The sequence below is a fragment of the Talpa europaea genome (assembly GCF_964194135.1).
Source record: "Talpa europaea genome assembly, chromosome: 2".
In the NCBI taxonomy this organism is placed as follows: Eukaryota; Metazoa; Chordata; class Mammalia; order Eulipotyphla; family Talpidae; genus Talpa; species Talpa europaea.
The window spans coordinates 131649684-131675658 of record NC_140068.1 but is presented as its reverse complement, the minus strand read 5'-3'; the positions used below and the strand labels follow the sequence as shown (position 1 = coordinate 131675658).

Sequence of the window (25975 nt, the reverse complement as noted above, 5' to 3'; positions counted from 1 at the left end):
ATGGGTCCACAAGTTGCCCTGTGTCTGTCCTCCACTGTATCCTCATCGAGGGCTTGTGGGGCAGGAAACTGCCTCAGCCCACGAGGAGCTGAGCACAGACAGTTTCACTGCACAGATGCTGTCAAGGTGCTTCCTCTGCATGGTCCAGAGTCACGCGATGAGATGCTGACGTCACGCTGCTTCTGTGATGGGAGACACTTTTAGGGGCCTTGGGTGGGAGGCAGCTTATTTTTCATGTGGGCAGAATGGAAATAATGAGTGTCCAGAAGGTCTACTGTGTTGGTTTTCAACTTTCAATTTTCCACCAATTCTGGGATACACAGGAGGGGAGACAGTGCCCCCGTGAGTGTGTCTGACTTGCTGGCTCTTCCTCGTGAGGAGAATGAAGCAGAAGGGACGCACCATGTCACAGAGTCAGGCTCACAGGGGCTGAGACTTCCCGCCCGGGCTCCCCCCCGTCCCTCTCTGGGGTGACTCCCTGCACACGGTGGACCCTCAGCTAAGGGGACGTCCACAGGACAAGGACCTGAGGGTTTTCTCCGGGAGCCACATGCATGAGCTCTGAGGCAGGTCCTTCCATGCTGATCACGACCGTTCAGATCCACCAACATCTCGTCCCCATCGCAACCTCGTGGGACCCAGAGCTGGAGCCTCTGAGGGAGGCCCCTCCTGCGGCCTCCCCCTCAGAGACTGTGGAGACGCCAGATCTTTGTTTTAGGTGCAAAGTAGGAAGTGATTTGGTACAAACCAGTAAAATATTCAGGCGATAAAGTGATCAGTGGCTGTTTTCTCACAAGAAACAGTGGAGGCCAGAGTAGCTCACGTGACGGTCAAGGTCCTGATAGCAATGAGCTGTCAGAAAAGGGTTCCACGTCCTCTGAAGTGTCCTTCAAAATATGTGATTTTAAAAAATCAGTTCTACCGTTTTTAGATTCCCATTTAATTTTGCTGTTTTGTTTCTTTATACTATCCCCAGAGCGGTGTCTGCAGGGTCACGGCACAGAGGGGCTGTCAGCAGCCTGGAGCTGTGAGCAGGGCTGACTCTGACCCGCCTGCTGGGAGTGGGGCCTTGGAGGCCCAGAATCAGGCCCCAGGGCTGGCCCTCCAGGACAGCACAGGCCTTTCTCCTCTTAATTCCCCAATCACCTCCTCTTCATTGCAGGAATCTCCCTGCCACCCCAGCATTGGGGAGTTGGGGAGGATGTTGTGGCTCAGGAAATGGGGGCGTCCTCCAAACCATCTGTCCTCTCCTCCTCTCTCTCCTTCATCAGCCTGAGTGTGTGTGTTTGAGTCACACCAGCCCTGCATGGACAGGAAAGGCCCAGAACTTAAGTGATTCCCTGGTCAGTTACAGCACCAGCCCCTCTGCAGTCCCACCAGGGGAGACAGAGACTCTCCCAGCCCCAGCCAGAGCCGCGTCACCCACACAGGCCTTCCCCTCACAGTGTCCCCGATGCTGCCCCTTCCTGGCCCCACCCTTCCTGGTGCCCCCACCACTCCTTTTGGGCCCCATCCCCTAGTCCCCATTTTCATCCTCTGCTCCATTTCCAGGAGCCTTCCTGTCTTCCTAGTGACGCCCTGGGGGCTCTCCTCGACCTCCCCTCATTCAGGGATGGAGAATTTTTAAAAGATGTATATTTATTTATTTATTTCCTTACAGCGTGGGTCATCTTTCTATAGTTATTGTTCCTCTTAGGTGCGGCCCTTCCACCAATGATCCACCACACACCACCACCAGCTCCCCGGGTCTCTCCCCGGCTCTGATCACTCCTGCTCCCCCTGCTGCAAGACGTGGATGGGTGGTTGGCCCCGGGTCTTGGCGTTATCCTGGAACCTTGTCCTTTTCCTGGGCGAGGACCTGGGCTCCTGGGTAGAACTGAATGTTAATTCCCAGGAGGAGGCGCTTTCACCCCTGGAAGCAGAAGCAGAAACAAAGTACAGAGACTCTGGAGTCCACGGATCCATCCGAGACTGAAGGAACCTCTATATTTGGGGATCAGCCCATAATCTGGGAATCAGCTGTTATGACCTGGAAACCTGCTTTTGTCCTTCCTCCATAGGACTAAGAAAATTTGAGGACTTCTGACCTGACACTGGACTTGGGCGCCCCCTTGTGTGCAGATCCCTGTCCTGCCGCTGGGGGCCCAGGGAGCCTGGGGAGGGCCTGGCTGAGCAGGAGAAAGGGCGGCTCTAGTCTCCTGTGCTCAGCCCTGTGACCACACGGGGGCGCTGCCGCGCTGCTCCGGATTCTGGTGAAGCCTCAAGGATGGGGCTGGGGCTGAGGTGGGCAGAGTTGGGGGTCCTGGAGGGCGGCGTCCTGGCGGTGAGATGCTCTGTGAGGAGTCAGAGCAGCAGGCCTCAGAAGAGAGGAGACTCCGGAGCCTGCCTTGTGTGTGAGGTTTCCAGCTTTTCTCCCAGAACCCCTCTCTCCAGTCCCTGGATACCTGGGAAAACTGGAAAAGAAAAAAAATTTCCATCTATAACCTATTAAATATTGAGAGTATTTTAAAAAATAACATTTAAAGAATACTGTTCGATTTACAGAAAAGTTGCAAAAGCAGTACAGGTCTTGCTTACCCCACACCATATCCATTTTGTTAACATCCTACAGGAGTACAGATTTTTTTTTTTTTTTTACAACTAATGCAGCAATGTTGACATAATAACTAAACGCCATACTTTAATTCGTTTTTGCTAATGTCCATTTTATGCCCAATAATCCCATCCAGTTTGCCTGGATGACAGTTTCTCAGACTTTCCTTGTTTTTATATCATTGACAGTGGTGAGGAGTGATGTTTGGGAGAGGTGTTGGGGTCACAGTTGGGGGTTCTTGGGTTACCTCTAAGAAAAGCTTCACCAGAGTCCTCATTTCAGTGGCATGAGGGCACACACACACACACACACAAATGGAAAGAAGATGATGCTTACACAAACAAAATTGGCAAGAGGAGCTGCCCCTGGAGAGAGTGGGTGTGTTAGGAAAAGCCTGTTAGTGGAGGCTCATTAGAAATCTGTTGGTGTGTGTGATGTGGAATTACACATTTTTATAGGTGTGAAGCTGTATTCCAAATATTTATACAGTGTTACAAACTAGTGTAACACACACACACATATATATATTAATTATTGCCTTTGGGTATTGTGCTCACATAACCGCTAAACGCCATGATCCATTATGGAGGTCTTACTATGTGGCCTCTAAGTTGAATCATAGTCTCTAGTATACTGTCAGCTTCCAATCCTCAGATATGGAGGAAATTTCTAATTCCGTTTGCTCCTCAGTTGATCTATATAGCCAACATCTGCATCAATAACAAAGAAAATCCTTGAATTTCCTCAAATTGTGTCCTGGAAAATATTCCTCAAATTGTGTCCCCTGCAGTTATTTCATTGTTTTCCTTTCCTTTCCAGTCTGATTTGGCTAATTTTAATGCCAAATTAAAATTCCAATAGGGAACAGCGATAGAGAACAAAATAGATGAGATAGTAATACATCAACTCCTTAAGTATTTTCTTGTAGCCCTAGGAAAATCAAGTGTCCTCCACGGTGGTGAAAAGAGGAGATGATTTCCTGATGCAGGAGCACTCACAATGTAATGGAAACGCAGGGTTGTATTGCCATGAGTTTGATCCCTAGCCCATTTTGGAATAGGGCCGGAGTCCTGTGTCATAAGCCTATATAACTAACCTGGGTGCCGGGTTCCAAGGAGGACCATGGATTTGTGGTTCATGGGTGCACACTTCTCTGCCCCACCGAGGGCATATTGTGGCATCATCCTTGTAGGGACTTTGGGCCCAAGACCTGTTTCCTGTGGTTTCCTGAGGGGAGGTTCCCAAAAATGTGTTTGCATGGACTAGCTGTGAGCCATCCTCAAACTTCTATAATGGATTTTCCCTTCACGTATTTCAGTTGTATTCTGTTGTATAGTGATTTGTGGACTAGGCAATGTAGCAGAAGTAAACTGAAGCAAGTCGATTAAGAGTTGATAAATGATTGATTTATTCTCAAAATGTTTATAATTCAGTTAGTTTATGCTTTAGTTTGAGTGACCATGTTTATCCCTTCATCATATTGCTCTGTACTATTCTCAAATAGTTTCTCATTTAAAGCCATTTCTCCTTGATCTGCTTTGCAGACTTTCCAAAGAAAGACTGCCACCTTTTTCCAATGTATTTTTTAAGCATAGAAGAACTGGGGTGTAGTCCAGAGGTAGAGTGGTTGAGAGGATTCACCAGAGAGAGTGGGGAGCAGAACAGACAGATGTACTGAAATACACTGCTCAAGGGAGAAGCAGGCATGACAGGAGAAGGCTGCTGCACCCTCTGTGGCTTAGCTCCCTCGTGGGGAATTGAACTCAGGCCATTGCAGGGACAGAGCTGAGACTTACTCCCTAAGCCACCAGCGAGGCCCCTTTTCCAATAATTTCTCACTGCATTGTTGACCATATAGAATTTACTATAAAATGAATGTGTCTTGACTGATCAATGAATCATGTCACAGGCAAGTTTTAGATTTAAATTAATTGGTATGCATGTGTAAGGACTATATACTACATGGTTGACATGAACAGATTTTCTGGTTTTTAAGTTACTCTGAAATTGAAAAGAGTCTTTTTGGTAAATGTCAAAGTTAAAACTAACATGAAAATATTTAACCTTTCATTCTTATTATAGCAAAATGGAAAATAACAAATGGCAGGGTTTCACATGGTAGCCCTGAAGGATAATGCTTTTTAGATTCCTTTTATCCATCTCTTTTAATAAATAGCTCATTATCTTTTTATGTTACAAGTTTGCATACTGAACCAGATTGCAATGAAAGAACAGTCTAATGAAAAACACTATGTTTGAAATAGATGTAGGTCATTCTGTGCCCATAAATTTTTAAGTAGGTGATGGAAAATTGGTCTCCAAGTAAGAGTTTTGTTTTATTTTCAAGTTAGGCTATAGTTTTGTCTGTGAGCAAACCATTTACTCTCTCTGGTATTACCTTTCTTCTAACTAATTCTGTGAGTCATAGTCTCCTCCGGTCCTACCGATATTATTGCAAATAGCAAGATTTAATCCGGTGGGTTTTTTTTAGTAGCTGAGTAGTATTGGTGTGCTGTGCGCCGTATCTTCATAAGCAACTCATCTGTTGTAGGACCCTTAGGTTGCTTCCAGAACTTTAGTATTGAAAATACTATTACATAGGAGTGCACATAGGAGTGCACATATCCCTTCATATTAGTGTTTTTGTATACTTCAGAGAGATATCTAAGAATGGGATTGCTGGATCATCAGGTAGAACTATTTTTTGTATTTTCAGAAATATCTATACTATTTTTCTAGGAAGGGAAACAGTGTTCATTTCCACCAACAGTGGAGTAAAGACATGGATATAATTTCTGAAATCACAAAATACACAGAAAAACAAAAATGACTGAGTTCCTTAATCAGCCTTAGAGATGACTTTTGTCATCCGGATTACATTGGCAAAGGAAACGAAAGCAAATATAAACAAATGGGACAATATTTTCTTTTTAAATTTTTTAACAGTTTTTTTTTTAAAGATTTATTTATTTATTTATTCATACAAGCACTGGGCACAGTCAGAAGCGCAGGAGGGTGAGAGAATTCACCAGAGCCAGAGTGGAGAGCAGAGCAGGCAGAATGAAGTAGTACACTGCTGAGGGGAGCAGAGGGCGGCAGGAGAGGTCTGCGCACCATGTGGGACCCTTGCCTGGTGGCTGGGGATCGAACCGGGGCTGCAGAGGCTGGAGGCAGATTTGCAATCCAGTGCTCAACTGCTGCACCACCGGGAAGGCCCCAAATGGGACAATATTAAACTAAAAAGTTTCTATAGCGTGAAAGCAACCACTATTAAAAAAAAGACAAGCTAATGACTTGGAGAAAATACTTACATATGTCAGACATGGGCTTAATATAGAAATTTTATAAAGAATTCATTAAACTCATCATGAAAAGAACAAACACCTCCATTAAAAAGTGGACAGAGATGTTGAAGAGCGACTTGTCCACAGGAGACAGAGATGGCAGCAGGCCCATGAACGTGTGTTTCTCCTCTCCTATTCAGAAAGCATATCAGGAGCAAAATGAGCGATCATCTCCTATTTGTTAAGAGAGTTATTATCAAAATAGACAAGAAACAAGTGATGGTAAAGTGTGGAGAGAAAAAAATCTTTGTAGATTGTTGTTAGGAATTTCAATTGTTGCAATCATGGAAAATAGTGTGGCAATCCCCAACAAAATTAAGAATAGAAATATCGGGCCTCCCCTGGTGGCGCAGCGGATGAGCACTGGGCTGCAAAGCTGCCCACAGCGTCTGCAGCGCCGGTTCGATCCCGGCCACCAGCGAGGGACCCACATGGCGTGACAGACCTCTCCTGTCGTGCCCGCTGCTCCCCTCAGCAGTGTATTTCGTCACTCTGCCTATTTTGTCTCCGTTCTGGCTCTGGTGAATTCTCTCACCCTCCCACACTTCTGGCTGTACCCAGTGCTAGTATAAATAAATAAATAAATCTTAAAAAAAAAAAAAAAAAAAAGCAAATAGCAATTACATCTACCAAGTTGCTCAGGATAGAAAGTTTGGCAGCATCTTTAATTTCTGTCTTTCCCTCACTTTCTATATCCATCCAAATCAGCCCTATTAGCTAACATCCTAAGCAACTTACCACTCTGACCCACTCCTCTCTCTTTGTCTACTGCAAGTTTCTCGGTTGTTTTCCTGTTGCATTCTTGTTCTCCTACAATCTAGTTTCCCCAATGCAAAGAGATTTTTCTCAAACACAAATTATTCAATTCACTCCACGCTCCAACACCTCTCTCCGTTTTCACAATTATCATGACGTTCAGGCCACCACCCTGAATTAGGAAGTTCTGAGTGACTAGTTTCTGGGAATATCTTTGACCTTGTCTCACAATTCCTTCTCCTTTGTCCACATGAAACACTGACCTCCTTTTTCTTCCTGCAGGGTGATTCAGTCCTTTCTGCCTCTCTGTGCTCCCCTCTGCAATTGTGCTTTCTCCCAAACTTTGCTGTATGCATCCTGGTCTGCAAATAGAGTTCATATTGTCATTTATTGAAGTCTTATAATTTCCATTAAAGAATGTTTTCATAGCTTTACAGATACATACATTTTATTAAAAATATCCTGATGGGTTTCATATTTTGATGTTATCCTAAATGGCATTGAAAATTCAATTGGTTTGTTACGATCCTTTGTACAGATCCAATCACCATTTGTTATTTCTCTGTTGGATATTTTAAAACTTATTTATATTGCTTTTATTCCCTGCCACTAAAAAGTTGGTTTTATCACAATAGTCTCTCTATATCTTGATCACTAGAACACTATCAATTCTACAAAAGTACAGTGTAGTTTCTCAATAATTAGTCATTGTTTCTTTTGAGTGAATATCATATATAGGTAACCTTGGAAAAAGTAATTAACCTCTCTAAATCTCCTTCCTCAGATATTAATATATTTGTAAGTGCACATATTGATATATGTAATATATATAGAATTAAAACAATGATACTTATACTTCCTGATATTTATCACTATTAAATCACTTTATTTTGGTTGAAGTGTTAAAAGCAACCTAAAAAACAAAGTATTCTGAATTTCCTAACATTTTTGTTTAGTTTTTAAGCACACTGGTATTGTTATGACCTATTGGATTTGTTAGTATATTCCTTCTCAAAGGAACTTTTGTGCATATAGTATTATTATTTAATGTTATTTTTCTACTAAACTGACTGCATGACACAATTATAGCCCCCAAAAAAGAAAGACAGGCTGAAAAAGAATCCTGAAATTACCTCTTGAAAATTTTAGAATTTAAACCTTACTAGTTCATTGCAACAGCAGTAACTGTGCCTCCTTTTTTTTTTTTTAATTTTTTTAAAGATGTATTTTATTTATACAAGCACCAGGGTACAGGCCAGATGCGCGGGAGGGTGAGAGGATTCCCCAGAGACAGCCTGGAACAGAACAGGCAGACTGACTGAAATCCACTACTGAGGGGAGCAGCGGGCGGGGCAGGAGGGGTCTGCGCGCCACGTGGACCCTCGCGGGCGCGGCAGAGGCTGTGGACAGCTCCCCAGCGCGCGCCCAACCGCCTGCGCCCCCTGTTTGCTGTTCTCCCCACAGTGTGAGCGCGACAGTAAAGCATCTGCACAAGGCAGAGCTAGGATGGGGACGCCTGGAAAAGCCAAATCCCAGGACGGGATTGCTCAGGACCGATGAAAGGGCCTCTCGGGCATTCCAAGGGTTGTCGTTAAGCGGCAGCTTCTTCGTTAAGGCTGAGAAACCGCTGGGGGTTCCCTCTGCCAATGGCTGTGGCCTGTGGCTCTGACGCCACAAAGAGCCCTTGTGACGGCACTGGCACCGCCTCCATCAGGCCCGCCCGGACTGCGCCTGTGTCCTCAGGAGCCGGGAAGCTTTGGACAGTGACCTGTGCACTCCGGACGACGAGAGAGACAGTGAGAGCCAGTTTTGGGGTATTTGGTTCTCTTTTGTTTTATTTATTGGTTTATTTATTTAATTATTTGTTTAGGCTATTTATTTTAGTTATTTTATTTTTCTTTCTGTGTTTTTTTTCCTTATTTTCCTTGTTTTTTTTGTATTTGCTTATAGTTTTTTTTTTCTTTTTCCTTTTATTTCTTTGTTTTTTTATTTTCCTTTATTATTTTGTTATTGGCTTTTATTTTTTTTAATTTTCTTTATTTTTTTCTTCAGTTTTTAGTTTTGTGATTTTTATTTTTCGAGTGGTCTCTCCCATTTTCCCTTCTGTTCTTGTTTCGTTGTTTGTGCTTTCTTCCCTTTGTCGTTTCTCTGGGTTTTTATTTTGATTTGTTTGTTTGTTTGTTTGTTTGTTTTTTCAGTTTTTAGTTTCTAATTGTGGTTTGTTCTGTTGTTCTATTGGTCTTTGCTGTTCTGTTTTATTCTTAAATTTAGTGTTTGGTTTTTAATTAGTTTGTTTTTAATCATATTTTTACGTTTACATCTCATTTGTCATTTTTTGTTTGTGTGGTTTCATTTATTTGTAGTGTGTTAGTATTGCTAGTAAGCTGAGTGAGGTTAGTATTGTTGGTAGAGTTAAGTTAGCATTGTTAGTATTTAGTGAGGTGAGTGAATACTTTCTGAGTACTATTAATACTAGATTAATAGTCCATTTGTTAATACCGTAGGAGAGTCAGCTGTCAGCGGAGGTAGCGCAAGGGCTGGGAGCACAGTCAGGGCTGGTGAGGGTCGTCAGCGTAGTCAAGTGCACAGGCGCTATGTCCCAGGGACCTCAAGGGCAAAGCTACCTGGCGCTGTGGGAGCTGGGGCGGGGCTCCCACGCCAAGGTGACGCTGGCGCTGCACGCGCTCACGGGCACGAAGGTGCTCATCAGGGGCGTCCGCAAGTCCGAGCTGCCCGACCTCCGCATCCTGGCCCGCGAGATGGGGTGCATGAAGGCCCTTCACCACCCGAACATCGTGGAGCTCTTCCAGGTGGTAGACACTGGGCCGGAGCTGCAGCTCGTCATGGAGTACGTGCAGGGGGAGGACCTGCAGGCCTTCCTGGACAGGCGTGGGCGCCTGGGCGAGCGCGAGGCCCGCCCGCTCTTTCAGCAGATCCACGCGGCCGTCAGCTACTGCCATGCCAAAGGCATCGCGCACAGGGATGTGAGGCCCAAGAACATTCTGCTGACCGGAGAGGGAAAAGTGAAGCTGGTGGACTTTGGGCTCAGCGTCCAGGCCTTCAACCGGGCGCTGAGCACATGCTGCTGTCGCCCAGAACACAGGGCCCCCGAGGTCTACCTTGGCCAGCGCTACAATGGCCCCAAGGTGGACGTGTGGAGCCTGGGCGTCCTTCTCTACAGAATGCTGCCCTGCAAACTGCCCTTCAGGGCGCCCCACCTCCCGGCGGTCAGGGTGCGCGTCCTGGGCGCGTACCTCCAGCTGCCCCACTACCTCACGGAGCAGTGCCAGGACCTGCTGGCCAAAATGCTGGAAAAGGACCCCTGGAGGCGCCGCCCCCTGGAGTGCATCCAGCAGCACCCCTGGGTCGCAGAAACGAGCGAGGGACTCCTGCCCTTCAGCGAGCCGTGGCTCAGCCCCCAGGACCCGGCCATAATCAAAGCTATGGAGCGCCTGGGCTATGAGAGGCAGGAAATTCGGGAGGCCATTGACGCTGACAAGTACGACGAGGTCATGGCCACCTACCTGATCCTCCGCTCCAGGAAGCAGGAGGAGGAGGAGGACTATGAGGAGGAGGCACAGGAGCGGCCCAGGCGCGTCACCTTCCGGGTGCCAAAGCACGTCACCTTCTGGGAGCCCGGTGACCCTGATTCCAAGGACAGCACCCCGCAACTGGAGGTTTCGGGGAATGCCCGAAGGCCAGGTATCCTGGAAAAGCAGGAAGTCCAAAAGAGGGGAAAGGATGCCACCCCGGGCACCAGGGTCATCTCCGCAGGAGTCCCTGAGCTGGAGGATGCCCAGAAGCACACCACCGCCGCAGGGCCAGGCTCCCTGTTAGAGGACGCCCCGAAGGGCAGACCCTCTGCACTAGGCCCGGTGCTGGAGGATGCCTGGGGGGACACCAGCACCTCTGTGGCCAGACCCCAGCAGGAGGACACCAGGGAGCACAGCAGCACCTCGGTGTCAGTCCTCCAGCTGGAGGACGCTGGGGAGCACGGCAGCACCACTGAGACAGGCCCCCAGCTGGAGAGGGACCAGGAAAGCAGGGCCAGCATGATCTGTCCAGCTCCACAGGCCTCCAGCACCCCCCTAAGACCTCCCCCAAGACGTGGCTGGCCTTCCAGTGCAGTGGCCCCTTCAGCAATCATCAGGGCCAGAGACAGGGTATTAGAAATTATCCTGAAATTTTGTTGCTGCTGTGCAGCATTTGAATTGCAGAACAACAAAGATTAAAAATAGCACCACACCAGACAAAAGCCTCCCCACCCCCAAAGCACAACCACTCAGTGGCCATGGTGAACAGGAGTACACCAGGGAAGGTTGAGGCTCTGGAGAGGCTCAGGGGCTGGGCCCAGTCACAGGGGCCAGGAGCAGCATGAGACACACAGGACTGCAGCACAGAAATGTGGGCAAAACGATGTCCCTGGAGCACAGATGTCCCTGGAGCAGAGCAGGTAAAGGACCAGGAGGGCCATGGAACTGGTGAAACACCTGGAGGGGAACAGAGCGGGTGAGTGGTGGGGTGTGGAGGGGTTGGGGAGAGCTGAGCAGGTACAGGGCCCAGGAGGGGTATGAGGCTGTGTGGGTGGCCAGGGCCAGAGGCAGGAAACCCTGGGCCTCTCTCCCCCATCATAGGCTCAGTTCCCTGAGGACCATACTGCCCCCTTGCTGGGAGAGACCTGCTGCTCTATCCTGGGCACAGGGATGGCACAGAGGGTGCAGGAGCTCTTGCAAAGGCTTGGGCCCAGGTGGTGAAACGTGCAGATTGCAAGGAGCAGATAGAGAGGCTCTCTAGCTCCCCTTAAGAAAGACTCGGGGACCAGTGTATTAGAATCCAAACAGGACTCTTCAAGGTGGACAGAGTTTATCCACAGACCAACCTTACTCCACCACGACCTGCTCAGCTGGAAAATCCGCACATCTTACACCAGGAAGCCCTAGGCTACCATCAGTCTCAGTCCCGCAGTGAGCACGCCTAAGTGTCCATTGTGACCTCAAACTTTTGCAGCTTGGGATTCTTACACAGTGTCAGCCCAGCTGGAATTTCCCCTTTTAAAAATCCTCTCCAGGGCCTCCCCGGTGGCTCAGTGGTTGAGCGCTGGGTTGCGATGCTGCCCGCAGCCTCTGTGGCGCTGGTTTTATCCCCGGCTGCTCCCAGGCCACAGGAGGAGGGTCCCACATGGCGCGCAGACCTCTCCTGCTGCCCGCTGCTCCCCTCAGCAGTGTACTTCGATCCTTCTGCCTGCTCTGCTCCCTGCTCTGGCTCTGGTGAATTCTCTCACCCTCCCGCGCTTCTGACTGTGCCCAGTGCATGTATAAACAAAACGAACAACCAAACAAATAAATAAATAAAAACATGCCTCTATGGAAAAAAAAAATCCTATCCAGATGGCCACCCACCCCTCCTCCTCTCTGGATTCAAACCCTGCAGGGTGACCTTAGCCAAATTGGAAACATTAATATCACCCAACAGATGCAGGCTTTGGACACCATTCTCTGCCAAGTAAATCACTGGGGACAGGAATGAAAAGCTACAGGGGCTGTCTACCTTAAATTTGTGTTTTTTCATCGTTGTTTAGATGATGTTCAATTCCCTTAGAAAACTAAGGTTTTGCTAAGTCTGGCAAATGCAAGTGAAGTGAGGTATGTGTGTTTGAAAAAAGAAATGTATGGAAGAGGGATATTCTGAAGGGCCTTAAGATTATGTAAAGCCAGATGGGTAAAATGAAATGGCATTAGAGAGAAAGCAAGCAAAAGAAAGTGTTGAAGGTCTGAGAGGGAGGTTTTGGTGAGAAATCGTGTGTACTCAGGTGTCTCCCCCTCCTCCAACACATTCATGGGCTTGCTCATCTGACCAGCAAAGCCCCCTCTGATCGATATTTCGTCAGCCGAAGCTGGGGCCAGGACATCCAAACATGGACTAGCTCTCCCTTACTGCCATGGATCCTGCCCCTAGTAGGCCCAGTGATCATGATGATGCGTTTCTTTGTTTCTACACCATGTTTTCTCTGCTTTATCCAGGCCAAGCTCTCTGAGATGAGCCTTTGCTCTCCCAGACCCAGGAAAGCCATTCCTGTTATAGACAGATGAGCAACAGGGAGTTGCTCTAGGGGTTCTGGGCCAACCTGGGCCAGTCCAGTGACCAGTTGCTTATTTCTTTAAACAAATGGATCCCACTGTAAGAGGATGGCAGCCCTGCCTGCGCGCACTTGCGGCAGCTTCTCGTCTCGCTAGACAAGCCTTAAAACCCACACTGGGCCAACCTGTAAATGTTAGTTCTCCACATCGGCTCCAGGACCTGCTCAGGCTCATTCACCAGGCTGAGAGCAGGTCTTGGAGCCGATGTGGAGAACTAACCTTTACAGGTTGGCCCAGTGTGGGTTTTAAACCCTGTCTAGCGAGACGAGAAGCTGCCGCAAGTGCGCGCAGGCAGGGCTGCCATCCTCTTACTGTGGGATCCATTTGTTTAGAGAAATAAGCAACTAGTCACTGGACTGGCCCAGGTTGGCCCAGAACCCCTAGAGCAAAGCCCTAGTGTCAAAGACCCTCTCATCTCCCTCTCCCAATCCTCGACTCTCCATCCTGCTAGGCCTCACGGGTGTTCCACTCCCTAACGCAGATAACACCCTCTTCTTACTATGGTGGACACCATCACCAGTCGGACAATGGACCTGCCTTTATCTCAAAGATTACTCCACAGGTCTCCTCCCTGGGCGTCAACTGGGAACTACACATTCCTTCCCGACCGCAATCCTCTGGTAAGGGAGAGTGGGTAAATGGTCTGACCAGAGACCACCTAACCACTGAGCTGCGCAAATCCTAGGTGGAGCTGCTCCCACTGGCTTTACTGCACCTCTGAGCCACTCCCTGTGGCCCCTTGTTCCTTAGCCCCCTTGTATGGATGTATGGCAGACCTCCTCTTACTAACCATGAGCTCCCCGTCCAACTTAAACTGTTGGCTGGATATTTTTCATACTTCTCTGCTCAGACAGCTGCTCCAAGAACACACAGACCGTTGTCTGCCACAACCTGTGCCTCCGTCCCCTGATGCACCTGTCAACCTGCTGTGCCCTGGAGACCAGGTTCTTCTGAAAGCCATCTCTCCAAAACCACTTCCGCCAAAGTGGATGGGTCCACACACGATCATCCTGACTACACCAACGGCTGTCAAGGTCTTGGGCAACACGTCCTGGCATCAGCTTTGCAGGGTCAAACTGGTCCCTGTGGACAAGCAGTATGTATGCAAGCACATGGGCCCAACTCGGGCACGCATCACTGCGCCCCTGGTCCAGGTTCCACTCAGCCTACAGAGCAGAGGCCCTCTGACTCTCCTCCTCTGTTTCTAATCCCATGACTTCAAGCCACTTCCTGTTCTTGTGTCTATACCTGGAGATTCCAGACCAGCACAGCCTCAGGCAAGGTATTAGCACTCACAGGGCCTCTGATCCTGATCTTATTTTTTCTTTTTTGCCCCATGCTTACTGCATTTCATCCAATGCTGGATCCAAGACCCGCCCCGTAGCACCTTTAACCAACTCCTCCACCCATATCCTCGCGTCCCTGCAAAGACCTTCTCATAACCAGGCCTGAGCCCCCACCCCGGTCTTCGCCCCCATCCAGCAGGAAGTAGCCAAAGAAAGAACAGTCGCCCCTTTTCCTATCAACAAAAGGCTGGTATGAAAGGTCGATGCAGGGGCCAGGAATGGGGAAGCCCACATACAAACAACAAGATGGCCCTGACACCAGTACCCCTGATTCCATCAAACCAAAAATGAAGCCATAAGCAGGGGAAAACAACTCAGCTCCACGAAAAAACAACTTTGTTCCACCTAAACCTGTTTCCCCCCCTGCCAACCCAGTTTTCCTGCCTAACCTCTCCTCACCCTATGAAATTACATCTCCCCCCACAACGGGCGTGACTTCAGGGACACCCCACCCTGGGTGAGCATAGCTCGCCCGGGGACGCAATGAATTTTCCCTTCCTTTGAGAAAGTTTAGCCTGGCTCCCCTTTTCTTTGCCACGCCAAACCTTTCGTCTTGGTGCCCGAAACCCGGAAGGCTGTGTCCCCTGACTCTGGGGCCGCCTCCCTGTCCCTGGGACTCTCCTCTCCATGGCAGACGCCTCACATCCACCACCGGCCTTGATCCTTGGGGTGAGTCACTGCCTGACCCTCCTTCCTAGGAGGCCCTCACCCCTGGTTATCCGGCTCCTCTCCTTACCCCCATCCAGGTTGACTGTTCCATAAACCACGGGCCTATGCCAGCCGACTCCCATTGCTCCTGGTTCTGGATTTGGGGACGCCCGTGCAGCCCAAGTGTCCCAGTCCAGGCGACAACCTAGCGGTGGAGACGTCCCCCTCGCTCGCCTGCCCCCATTCCAAAGGCCAGGACCGGGTCGTGGGACGCCGCGATTCGGGGCCTGTGCCCCCATAGGTTAGATGAGGAGGTGAGACGCTGCGTTCCTGAGTCTGTACCCCCATTCGTTGGGGAGAGGAGCCCACTTAGCCATGGGGTTCACACATTCCAAGCCGAACCCGGCCACCCCTCTGGGATGCCTTCTCTCAAACCTCGATCCGCTGGGACTCAGGCCAGATCTGTGCTTCAGCGTCTCGTCTTCTCCTGCAACACTGCCCGGCCTCAGTGCCCATTGGAGAATGGCTCTCACTGGCCGGGACATGGCGCTTTCCATTTCACGGTCCTTACAGACCTAAACAGTCTCTGTCACCGCAATGGAACATGGTCAGGTCCCTCCTGTCCAGGCTTGCTTTCTCGTGCGCTCCCGTCCCTCCCTCCTGCAAACCGGTCGTACTTTCCAAGTCTCCAGACTCCTCTCACTCCTCGCCCTCTCCGGACCCCTCTTCTGCCTTCTCTGATCCTCTAGATGTTTAGTCTTCACCTCCTTCAGCTCCCCAGGCCTGTCCCCCCTTCCACCTCCCAGCTACCACACCTGCTCTCACAATCGTCCTCTTTGTCCCCTTAGGGAGGTTGCGGGGACTGAAGGAGCAGGTGGAGTCCACGATCCTTTCCCTCTGTCTGATCTCCCCCAGATTGAAAAGCATCTTGGCTGTTTCACTAAGGACCCCACTACCTACACCAAAGAATTTTGTTATCTTACCCAAGGTTACACCTAAGGTTACACCTATAACCTTCGGTGTCATGACTACACGTTATCCTCTCTTCCACCCTGACCTCTAATCACAGAGAACGTGTTTTTCAGTCTGCTCGAGGCCACGCAGATCAGGCCACTTCACTGACACAACCATGCCCCCAGGCCCTGAAGCAGGTCCCCGCCAGGAGCCTGGCTGGGAATCCCAGACTGACACTGACGCGGGTCGCGGGGGCAGGGCTCGCTGAGACGCTTCATCCCCTGCCTCTTAGCTGGGCTCCAAGTAGCAGCCGGTCTCCAAGGCGGTTAATTTTGACAAGTTGCGAGAGATCACCCAGTTCCACCCCGTACAGAGGAGGACGGTGACTACAAACAATGGCGAAGAGCATATGGCTGCTAGAACTTTTCATAAACCTACCCGGGATGCATTGGTTGCGTTACAACTGGCGTAGACAGAAGGACAGTTCAAAGCAGGACGGCTCTACGCAGACGAAACCCTTTGGAACCTCTGGAGGGATTGCCGGGTGGCTGGCTAAGAGCAGATGGTACTCCGTGGCCAACCTCCTCGCCAAGTGGGCACCTCCCCAGGAATGGCCAGAGGTAGATGGATCGGCGGGGCAGTTGGAACAGGCCCTGTATGAAATAGAAGAAACCCTGAATGCATGCAGTGCCCGCGAGGCGGCAGGAGCCGTGGGATGGGTGTTTCTCACAGCTCTGCTTGAGTCCAGGCAGAAAGAGCAATCTAGAGTCCAGCAAGTATGAGATGAGATGCGGAAAGAGATGCAGAAACTGCAACAACATTTGAGGATTCTGGAGGAAGAAGTTCAGAGAAACCAACCCACCATTCCGGAGATGCAGACTCAGAAAGGAAGGAGAGGGAGGCTTGTCTTTTGCCCCAATCTCAGCCGTTAATGGCAAACCAACCTGCAATGCTGGAGATGCCAGATTCCTATGGAGAGGAGGAGGAGGCTGGTCCCATGCTCTGGGTCCGCCCGGTGGTGACTCTGAAAATGAAGCAGCAGTGACCTATGGCCCCAAGGGGTCAGGCTGCTGGACCACCACAAATGACAGAATTTACTACCTATCAACCATACACCCAGGCAGAACTGGTGGACCTGGGCAGACATTTCCACCAGAAACCAAGGGAAACCCTTGGCAGCCTGGCTGCTACGTTTAGGGGACTGGGGGTGGATGGGATTATTTGCACAGCACAAGAGATGAACATACTTGACTGACTTTACACCCATCCTTGCAACAGAGGCTGCAGAACAGCCGATGGTGTTGCCAGGGCAACCACACCCACCTGGAATGGATAATGGCTGCCATACAGACAGTATTGGCTGATGCGGGAGACGTGCCGGACACAGTAAGCAGATGACAGACGTACGCCGAGCTGGTACAGGTCCTTCGGGAATTGGGGATGTGGCAGGCCATGTTTTATGTGAATACCTGTGGTCCTGACGACGAATGTTTCACAGCAGGGATGAGAGACTTGGTATTAAAGAATGCCCCCTCATCCTCATTTGGATCCCTCCTGGCAGTTCTGGCACCCTATGTGGGACGTCAGATACACGACGTCACAAGAATGATAGCCAGCTTGGGCGAAGTAGAGAGCCGGCACGCTCAAACTCAGAAGGGAAAACGGGTAGTTGTTGAAAAGTCAAAAGGAATGCCAAGGAGGGAAAGGAAACCTCTTGGCATCAAAGAACCTATTAAAGTCACCCGTAACCAAATGTGGACAGATTTAGTGAGAGCAGGTGCAGATAGCACTAAAATACACGCACAGCCCAATGCATATTTGTTGGAATTATGGCAGCAGCTGCAAGAAGACCAGAGGGTCACGCCCATGAGAAGGACTGCTGGTCAAGTGCAGCCTGGAAGCTCCAGGCCTCAGGAGTGCGCCCTGCGCCTGGGAGACCATTTGCTGCCAACCTCATCCTCGGGTAATGGCCTGATCACCTTCAGTAGGGTGAGGGCCAAGGAACCCGTCCACAGGGGACGGGCGGGGACCGGAGGCCACATGTGGAGCTTGCCATCCACTGGTCCCCAACTAACATGCAAAGCGTTTTAGCTCTGGTAGACACAGGAGCAGAATGTACTGTGCTCTGTGGAAATCCAGGAAGATATCACGGGTCTACTTGTTGTATTGATGGCTATGGAGGCCAGAGTGTCAAGGTGACAGCAGTGAGACTATCTCTGGGGATTGGGCGATTACCCCTGAAAGAGTATAAAGTATATGTATCGCCCATCCCGGAGTACATCCTGGGGGTGGATGTACTATGTGGCTTATGGCTAGAGACCACAGCCGGAGTGTTTCACCTTAGAGTGCGTGTGGTAAAGGCAGTGGTGAGAGACACGCTAAGCATCCGCCCATACAACTGCCAGTTCTTAGGCGAGTGACTCATACCAAGCAATATCGGTTGTCCAGAGGGAACAAGGAAATGACGGGCACAATATCAGAACTGGAGAAAGCGGGCATTGTGCGTTCTGCCCACAGCCCCGACAATTCGGCGGTGTGGCAGGTGAAGAAGCCGATGGCTCTTGGCGCATGACGGTAGATTATCATGAGTTAAATAAGCTAGTTCGCGCCTTGCATGCTGCAGTGCCTTCGACAGCAGATTTGGTGGATCATCTGCTGGTGCCAATAAATGTCTTTTGCCGCTAGGTTGGTACCTTGCCTGGACTAACTTGTGTTCTGTTGTCTTTTGTTGTTATAGTGGGATGTGTACTATTCACTTTTGTGCGCCATGGCTGCGTTGTTTATGTTTGCTAAGAAACAAAATTGTCTATATGTAGATGGTCTGGCAGAAAACCCTGAGGGGGTGGATTGTAGGGTAAGGTAAAAAGCATCAGGCTTTTCTGCTCTCCCGCCATTAGGAGAGATGACCGAACCCTGCGGGCCTGAACGCAGGCCTGATGGCGGCACCTGGAGTAGGGTGGGGTGCGGTGTCGAGGGTGGAGGAGGGCAGTGGAGTGTGCGGAGGAGACCGGTGACTACAAACAATGGTGAAGAACATATGGCTGCTAGAACCGTTCATAAACCCACCCGGAATGGGTTGGTTGCGTTACAGCGGGGTCCTGGGGTTCACTCTGGGAAAGGTGTCTGCAGAGCTCCCCTGTCAGTGGCACGCGGCGAGTTTTCCGGGCGAGTTTCTCCACGAGACAGAGATGGTAGTTACATTTAAAGACCAGGTTTATTAGGGAAAGGGGCAGGTTTTGCTGAGAGAGGCCTGCATGGTTGCTGGCGGGCGACCTTGACAGTTCACAGGTGGGCAGGAAGCTGCTGCCCTGCAGAGGGAGAGAGTTGGTAAGAAGAGGCACCTGTACAGTCCCAGGTGGGCAGAGGGAGTGCTGCTCCGAGCTAGTGCAGAGACTTTACAGACACAGTCCTCTTCTGTTTGGGGGGTAACTCCTTGTGAGCCGTCAGTTGGTTGCTGATTTTGGATAACCATGCAGAATCCAAGAGGGACCGGAGATACCAGGATGGGGAGTGGAGATTCCAGGATGGGCCCAATCTCTGTATCTTTTCCCTCTGGTCTGTGCTCCACTCCCTAGAGCATCTGATCCTGCTTGGGTCTCATGCCTTGTGATAAGGCCCTGGTGCCTAAGGGTCACGACCTCTACAGCTGGGTTAAAGGTCATGCTATTACCCCCTATCCCCACCTCCTTGTGAGTCAGCTATGGTCTTAGGGCACCTCCGTTCCAGTCTTTCTATTCTGTCCGCCATCAAGGCCATTCCTATTATATTTTGTGAGGAGGGGAAGTTGTGTCCAGAATGCTGGGTGGTACAGATTATGCGGCTCTCGTAGCAATCAGAAAATTAATATCTTGCCAGTGACATCCAGGATTACCCCAGGCTCAACCACAGAGACCTCGTCACTGGGGAGCTGACAACATCCTTGGGCCCTGTCACTTGTCTTCCAGGAGGTGTCAGCAGTCAGTCTGTTACAGGGCCAGAGAAGATCACCCCAGAACCCCCAAAGCTGCTTGCTCTAAATAGGTTCTGCCATCTGCCGCATCGACACAAAACATGTAAGACTTTGATGGAAAGGAACTTTAATACAATTAGTAAACAATACAGAAATGACAAAGAATCTGTTAGAGGTCAGGGAGAAGGGCAGCCCAGACACCACAAACCTGCCTGCTCTAGATGGGTTCTGCCATCTGCCGCATCAACAGAAAACATGAGATTTTAATGAAAAGTAACGTTAATACAGTTAGTAAACAATACAGGAAAGGGAAAGAATATAGTTTCTAAATCAAGCACACAAAGTTACCTGTCCCCTCGTGGGTAAAATTCCACCCAAACAGGATTGGCCCAGAGCAAGGCCCAAAGCCTGTCCCAAGTCTAAAGCACCTTCCAGAGGGGACCCACAGAAAAGGATCAGAAACAACCAGACAAGTTTGGGAGGAAAAGAGTAAAACGAAAATCAAGACAAAAACCGCCATTGTCACCTCCCCACCGGTCTCTCACCCACATCTGTGTCACCCAGTCCACAACCAAAAGGCAAGGATGGTTTTTTCATGTGTTTCTTGGCTCCATGTGCCTCCTCCAGGTCTCCTTCTGGCTCCATCCTGCTTCCTTCCTCAGTCTCCTCTGCAACTTCTTCTCTCCCTGCTTAGCTCCACCTTCCTTCTGGTAGGGCAGGGAACCTGGAACTTCCCCTTTGCCTGGGGAGCACCCTATTATCCTGGATAACTCATACAGAAACACATATTTTAATTGTCTTAATTTTTTTTAGGTGAGGTCATTAAATTTTAGTTTTCTTATAATTAGAAGCAAAAAGTAAACCTGCAAGCTCAATGATTTTTAGAGAAAGTGATATTAATTATTTAACAAATTCTCATTCTTATACTTAATAAAACCTTAGTTTTATATGAAATTTGGTCACCATTTAAATAATGATAAAAAAATACACACACCAGACTTTGCAACAGACCACATGCTAGACCCTGAGAGGCGAGGAGGCCAGGATATTGAGCCCTTGGGGGGTCTAGTTCCCTACATTTGGCAATTACAAGTCCCAGCTCATACTGCTTATGGTCCAAATCCAGCCCTTGTGGTCTCTACCCATAGCACCTGACCCTACCACTCCCAGTCCAGACAGGGCACCAGCCTGGGTCACTCACCCTCGGGCAGCTCCTCCATGGGCTTGATGTATTTGGTGACCCCAGAGCCCACAGGATCACCATGGGCATTTTCTGTCTGACCCAGCAGGCCTGCTGGGCTCTCCTGTTGCTCTGGAACCGCACATGCAGGAGCCGATTCTAGTGTCCCTTCAGGTGCCCTGGTGACTGTTGGCTTCCAATCACCAAATTGGCTGGGTTCTTGGCCTGTCCCCTGGGCTACAGGGGAGCCCTGTTAACTCCTGGAGAAGGCGCTAGAGATGCAAGAGGACAATCAGCCGCACACCAGACTTTGCAACAGACATGTTGCACATGCTAGAGCCTGAGAGGAGAACAGCCCAGGATAGTGGGCCCTTGGGGGTCTTGTTCCCTGCATTTGGCAACTACAAGTCCCATGTCATACTGCTTAGGGTCCAAATCCAGCCCGTGTGGTCTCCTCCCACGGCACCTGACCCTACCCCGCCCAGTCAAGCCAGGGCACCAGCCTCAGGCAGCTCCTCCATGGGCTTTATGTTCTCTAGCCAGTTCCTATGGACATGTGTGACAAGCTCAATGTTGCGGGTGCACTTCAAACTGGGCTCTGCTCTGGGTGGGATCCCACAGGGATGGGAGGGCTATGGGAGGGCAATGGGAGGGGCTACAGGAGGCCAGCCGCTGAAATGCACTCCCTGGGCCTCCTCAGTTTCCTGGACACACAGCACCTTCTGGGAGCAAACAGACACACCTGCTGGGTAGCACCGAGCTGGGGCAAGAGGGAGCACCATGACTCTCAGGGTCCCACCACCATCCAGGCTGACCCTGGTGTAGATATCACACACCTCCTGGGTGGGCCAGACCCTCCTTCGTTGAGCACGCACACACTCACTCTCACAGCTTGCAACCCACACTCACAGGGGGAAAGGGAGGGGTGGGGGGGCATCAGAGCCCTGGCCTGGCCTCACCTGTCCCCAGGGTCCCCCTAGTTACCTTAGGGGCAGTGCTGCCTGGTAGCCTGAGATGTCGACACAGGCTCCTCATGACTTTCCTCATGACTTTACCCCTAGGCTACCATGAAGGCCCAACAACCCCAAATTTACATGTTCCATGTATACCACCTCTATTGTGTATTTGGGAAATTCCTAAAATGACAACTTATTTGGTTCCTTCGCTGGGAATCCCCCCGCAGGATTAGCAACAGAGGCAGCAGGCAGGTGAGGGCATCGGGAATTGAAGGGCCAGGGAAGTGAATGGTTTGGCTAAAGTGTTTCCACTGGGGAGATGATTTTCTGCAAGTAAAAGGAGGCCAGGCCTATGAAGAGACTGGACTTCAAAGCATTAGACAACTTGGGTGAAATGAAACAAACTTTATTAGTATTTCCACAATGAACCAGAAACCTGAATGGAAAGAAAATGAAACCTCAACTTGAAACAATTAAAACCAAAAGATTTTGAAAACAAGACAAGACCCAGTTGTCTTGGGTGGAGACACGGTAGAAGCTAAACAAGGCATGTGGCTAGGGAGGAGGGCGAGGACAGGTTTGGGGTCAGCAGTGCTGAGTGGAGGCACCAATTGCATTGGATGTGGACAGACAGGTCCAGGGCCATAGGCTGTGTCCTTGGAGGGGTGGTGTCAGGTGAGCACCCTCTATTTTGCTGCAGGATCCCTGCAGGGGCTGGTTCCCCAGGCAGGGCTGCTGCTGGCTTAGAACTCTCTCCTGAACCTTCAGGATGTTGGCCAGAGGTGGCTGGTTATTGTCTGATTTCTCCTGCAATACTCCTGTTGCCTCAGAATCCTCAAAGAAGTGTGCAGGATCCCAAGTCAGAGGCCTTAATCAGAGACATCCTGCAGGGGAGGAGGCAGAAGAAGGACCAGAGGGAGGGAGGGAGGAGCACAGGGGACTGCGGTGATGGTGCACGCGTGCCTTGCAGAAGGAAACTCTAGGGGACTGTATCTGATGGGTGAGGGGGAAGCAAAGAGTGTTTGCAAGTGAAAAATGATGTAAAAAATTAAAAAAGAAGAATATCAAAAACAATACAATCAAGCCTGCGGGCTCCTGCTTCTGTCTTGGCTGCCCCAGCAGTGGGGGTGTGAACTGCCCCCACTGGGCAGCTCCTGAAGCATCCTGGCCTATACCTGTCTCCCTCAGTGGGGCTCGTATGAACACACCAATGCCAGCATGCTTTGCTGGGGCCTGGCTAGGGCCTGGCTAGGGCCTGGCTCCCCACAAACTGGTGGTGTGAGTTTGTGCCCACCAGGTTGTCCTGCAGTTTGTAGGTCTTGGCCTGGCTTCCCCAACAGGGCTGGTATTAGTTCAGCATGTTGGAGACCTCCTGGGGAACTCTGGGGAGTTTCAGGCTGACTGTGCAGGGGTTCAGTGACCTCAGAGGCACCAGGATCATCCTGGGCATTCTCTGCCTGACTCAGTAGGCCTGCTTGGGCTCTCCTGTTGCTCTGGAACCGCATATGCAGAAACAGATTCTCCTGTCCCTTCAGGACCCCTGGTGACTATTGGTGTCCAACCCGCCAGGATAGTGGGCCCTTGGGGGTCTCGTTCCCTACATTTGGCAACTACAAGTCCCAGATCATACTGCTTAGGGTCCAAATCCAGCCCGTGTTGTCTCCTCCCATGGCACCTGACCTTACCCCTCCCAGTCAAGCCAGGGCACCAGCCTAGGCCACTCACACTTGGGCTGCTCCTCCATGGGCTTTATGGACTCCAGCCAGTTCCTATGGACATGTGCAGCAAGCTCAATGTTGGGGGTGCGCTTCAAACTGGGCTCTGCTCTGGGTGGGATCCCACACTAGGCTGAGGGAGGCCTGTCGCTGAAATGCACTCCCTGGGCCTCCTCAGTTTCCTGGACACAGAGCACCTTCTGGGAGCAAACAGACACCTGCTGGGTAGCACCGAGCTGGGGCAAGAGGGAGCGGCCATGACTCTCAAGGTGCCACCACCATCCAGGCTGGTCCTGGTGTAGACATCACACACCTCCTGGGTGGGCCAGACCCTCCTTCCTTGAGCACGCACACACTCACTCTCACAGCTCGCACACCTGCACTCATGGGGGAAAGGGAGGGGTGGGGTCATCAGAGCCCTGGTGTGGCCTGACCTGTCCCCAGGGCCCCCCTGATATCCTTAGGGTCAGTGCCGCCTGCTGGCCTGAGACGTCGTCACAGGCTCCTCATGCCTTTCAGCAGAAGGTGACATGCGTTTCAGGGACCTCTTTTTGGGTCACTGTGGGGGAACCTGGGCATATAGCAAGAAAGCATGGTGCCTGGACCAGGAATACCAGTCACGTGAGCTGGGTAGAGTTTGTGTTCAGAACCCAGCTGCCTGGGGACCAGCGTTCTGAGTTCTGTGCCGTGTCATCTCATGGAGGTGATGTCACTTCCTGGGTCCCCTTCTCTGGACTTCCTGCTCAGACAGATGCCCCCCCCCCCCATCCCTATGGCTACCTGGGCCCTTCCTGTTCACCCTCCATGCCAGGCCCAGTCCACAACACTGACAGCAGCACAGCCTCCCCAAGCCCTTGGATGGCCAGACGTAGCCAGGGCCCCTGCTGGGTACTCTGCCCTCTGGCTGCTGACGTGGCTCATCCTCCCTGCCAGGGAGCAGGCCCGGCAGTATCAGCAACTCCAAGCTTCTGTCTTCCATGGGCCTGGAGGAGCTCCAGAGTATGGAGCCTCTCCCTGGGGCAGTCCTGGGGAGTGGGCCACTCCTCTCTGCTGCCCTTGGAGGGTGGTTGGTGTCAGGCTCACAGCACTTGGAGGGTTCCCCCTTGGGGAGGGCACCTGCACAGGCCTCACCCAGGCTCGGCCAGCCCTGCTGGGGGCAGAGTCATCTCCCACCCGGTGTGCCTGTTCTCCTGAGAGGTGGAATCCACCCAAACTCAGCCCTGCTCCTCTCTGGCCGTGCCCTACAGGGGTCTTGTGGGCCCGAATCAAAGGGCCAGAGCCACACACATCCTGCGAGTGCCGGCCACAGTGTTCCCAGGGCTCCCTCCTTGCTCGCAGATGTCTGCTCACCCTGTCCGGCAGTGTTATTTACTGAGGGCTGGGTTACGGTTGGATGATGAGGCCCGAGGCATGGGGTGTCCACTCCTACAGTGATTAGCTCCTTGCTGTCCTGTCCACGCTAGCTGACTCTCCCTTTCTTCTGTCTCTGTGTTCCTCTGACTCTGATTTTCTCTCTGCCTTTTTGGTCCGTCCTCAGCTCCTTCTCTCTGTTTGTCCCGGTCCTTTTCTTCATGCCCGTTTCTGCCCCAGTGTTCTGTGTCCCCCTCTGTTTCTCTCTGGGTTCCCCGAGTGGTGCTGACTCTAGCTCAGCTCCCCTTAGGTGATCAGACAGTCCCCAGGCCCTGCAGCATCCCCGTGAGAACAAGTTGGAGACGCCAGGGTTCTTCTGCCGGTCGGGCAGAGTTCATAAAGCTGAGGGGCTGTGGGGCAGGGTTGCTGGGAGGGGAGGACTGGGTGTGCCCTGTGCTCTCCAGTGAGGGCAGTGAGAGTGAGTGAGGGGATGGCTGCACCCCATGGGGACAGAGGCCCTTCCTGGCTCCAGGTTGCCTGAATGTTGATGAAAATGACCTGGACGGCCACAATCCATGTTGCGTGTAAACAAACTGGGCCCTGGGAGGAGGCCCTGAATTTGGCCCTGGAGTCTAATGCAAGGTTTTATTGATGGAACCTCCGTCTAAACACGTGGGCTGAGCTATCACGAAGCACAGAACCTGAACAGAGGGCCTGCTGGGAGGCACAGGACAGCTCTGTGCTCTGGCTGTTCTGGCCACGGTCCAGGCACCAGCCCTGAGGGCTGCTGATCCATCTCTGGCCATGCGGAGCCACTGTTTGCAGGGCTTGACAACAGGGTTCAGCAGAAACATGGCCCAAGAGGCGAGTTATCTTCAAATATTAACCACTGGATATTTCCGGATCTGCAGACAAAATCCGGCACTATGTGCTGCCATCTACACGTCACAAGCTTTACCTAATGACCTACAACCTGGCTTCAAGACATCTATAATTCAACAATGATCATTTGTGTCCTAATAATTATAATTCAATAATAGACAACAA

The 25975-nt window shown here is 50.8% G+C and overlaps 2 protein-coding genes and 1 pseudogene across 3 annotated transcripts in view; 1 reads left to right on the top strand and 2 right to left on the bottom strand.

Annotated features, from left to right (window-relative positions):
• The window catches only part of LOC311188340 (class I histocompatibility antigen, Gogo-B*0201 alpha chain-like), a 677605-nt pseudogene that overhangs the window by 468731 nt on the left and 182899 nt on the right, over positions 1 to 25975 (bottom strand). The gene's annotated exons all lie outside the window — the stretch shown is intronic.
• Positions 1 to 25975, top strand: part of LOC311167491 (popy Class I histocompatibility antigen, A-1 alpha chain-like) — a gene marked incomplete at both ends in the record, with an annotated part of 256098 nt that overhangs the window by 53983 nt on the left and 176140 nt on the right. The window lies entirely within an intron of this gene.
• LOC311167674 (class I histocompatibility antigen, Gogo-C*0203 alpha chain-like) overlaps positions 1 to 25975 on the bottom strand; it is a gene marked incomplete at its 3' end in the record, with an annotated part of 77831 nt that overhangs the window by 28875 nt on the left and 22981 nt on the right. The window lies entirely within an intron of this gene.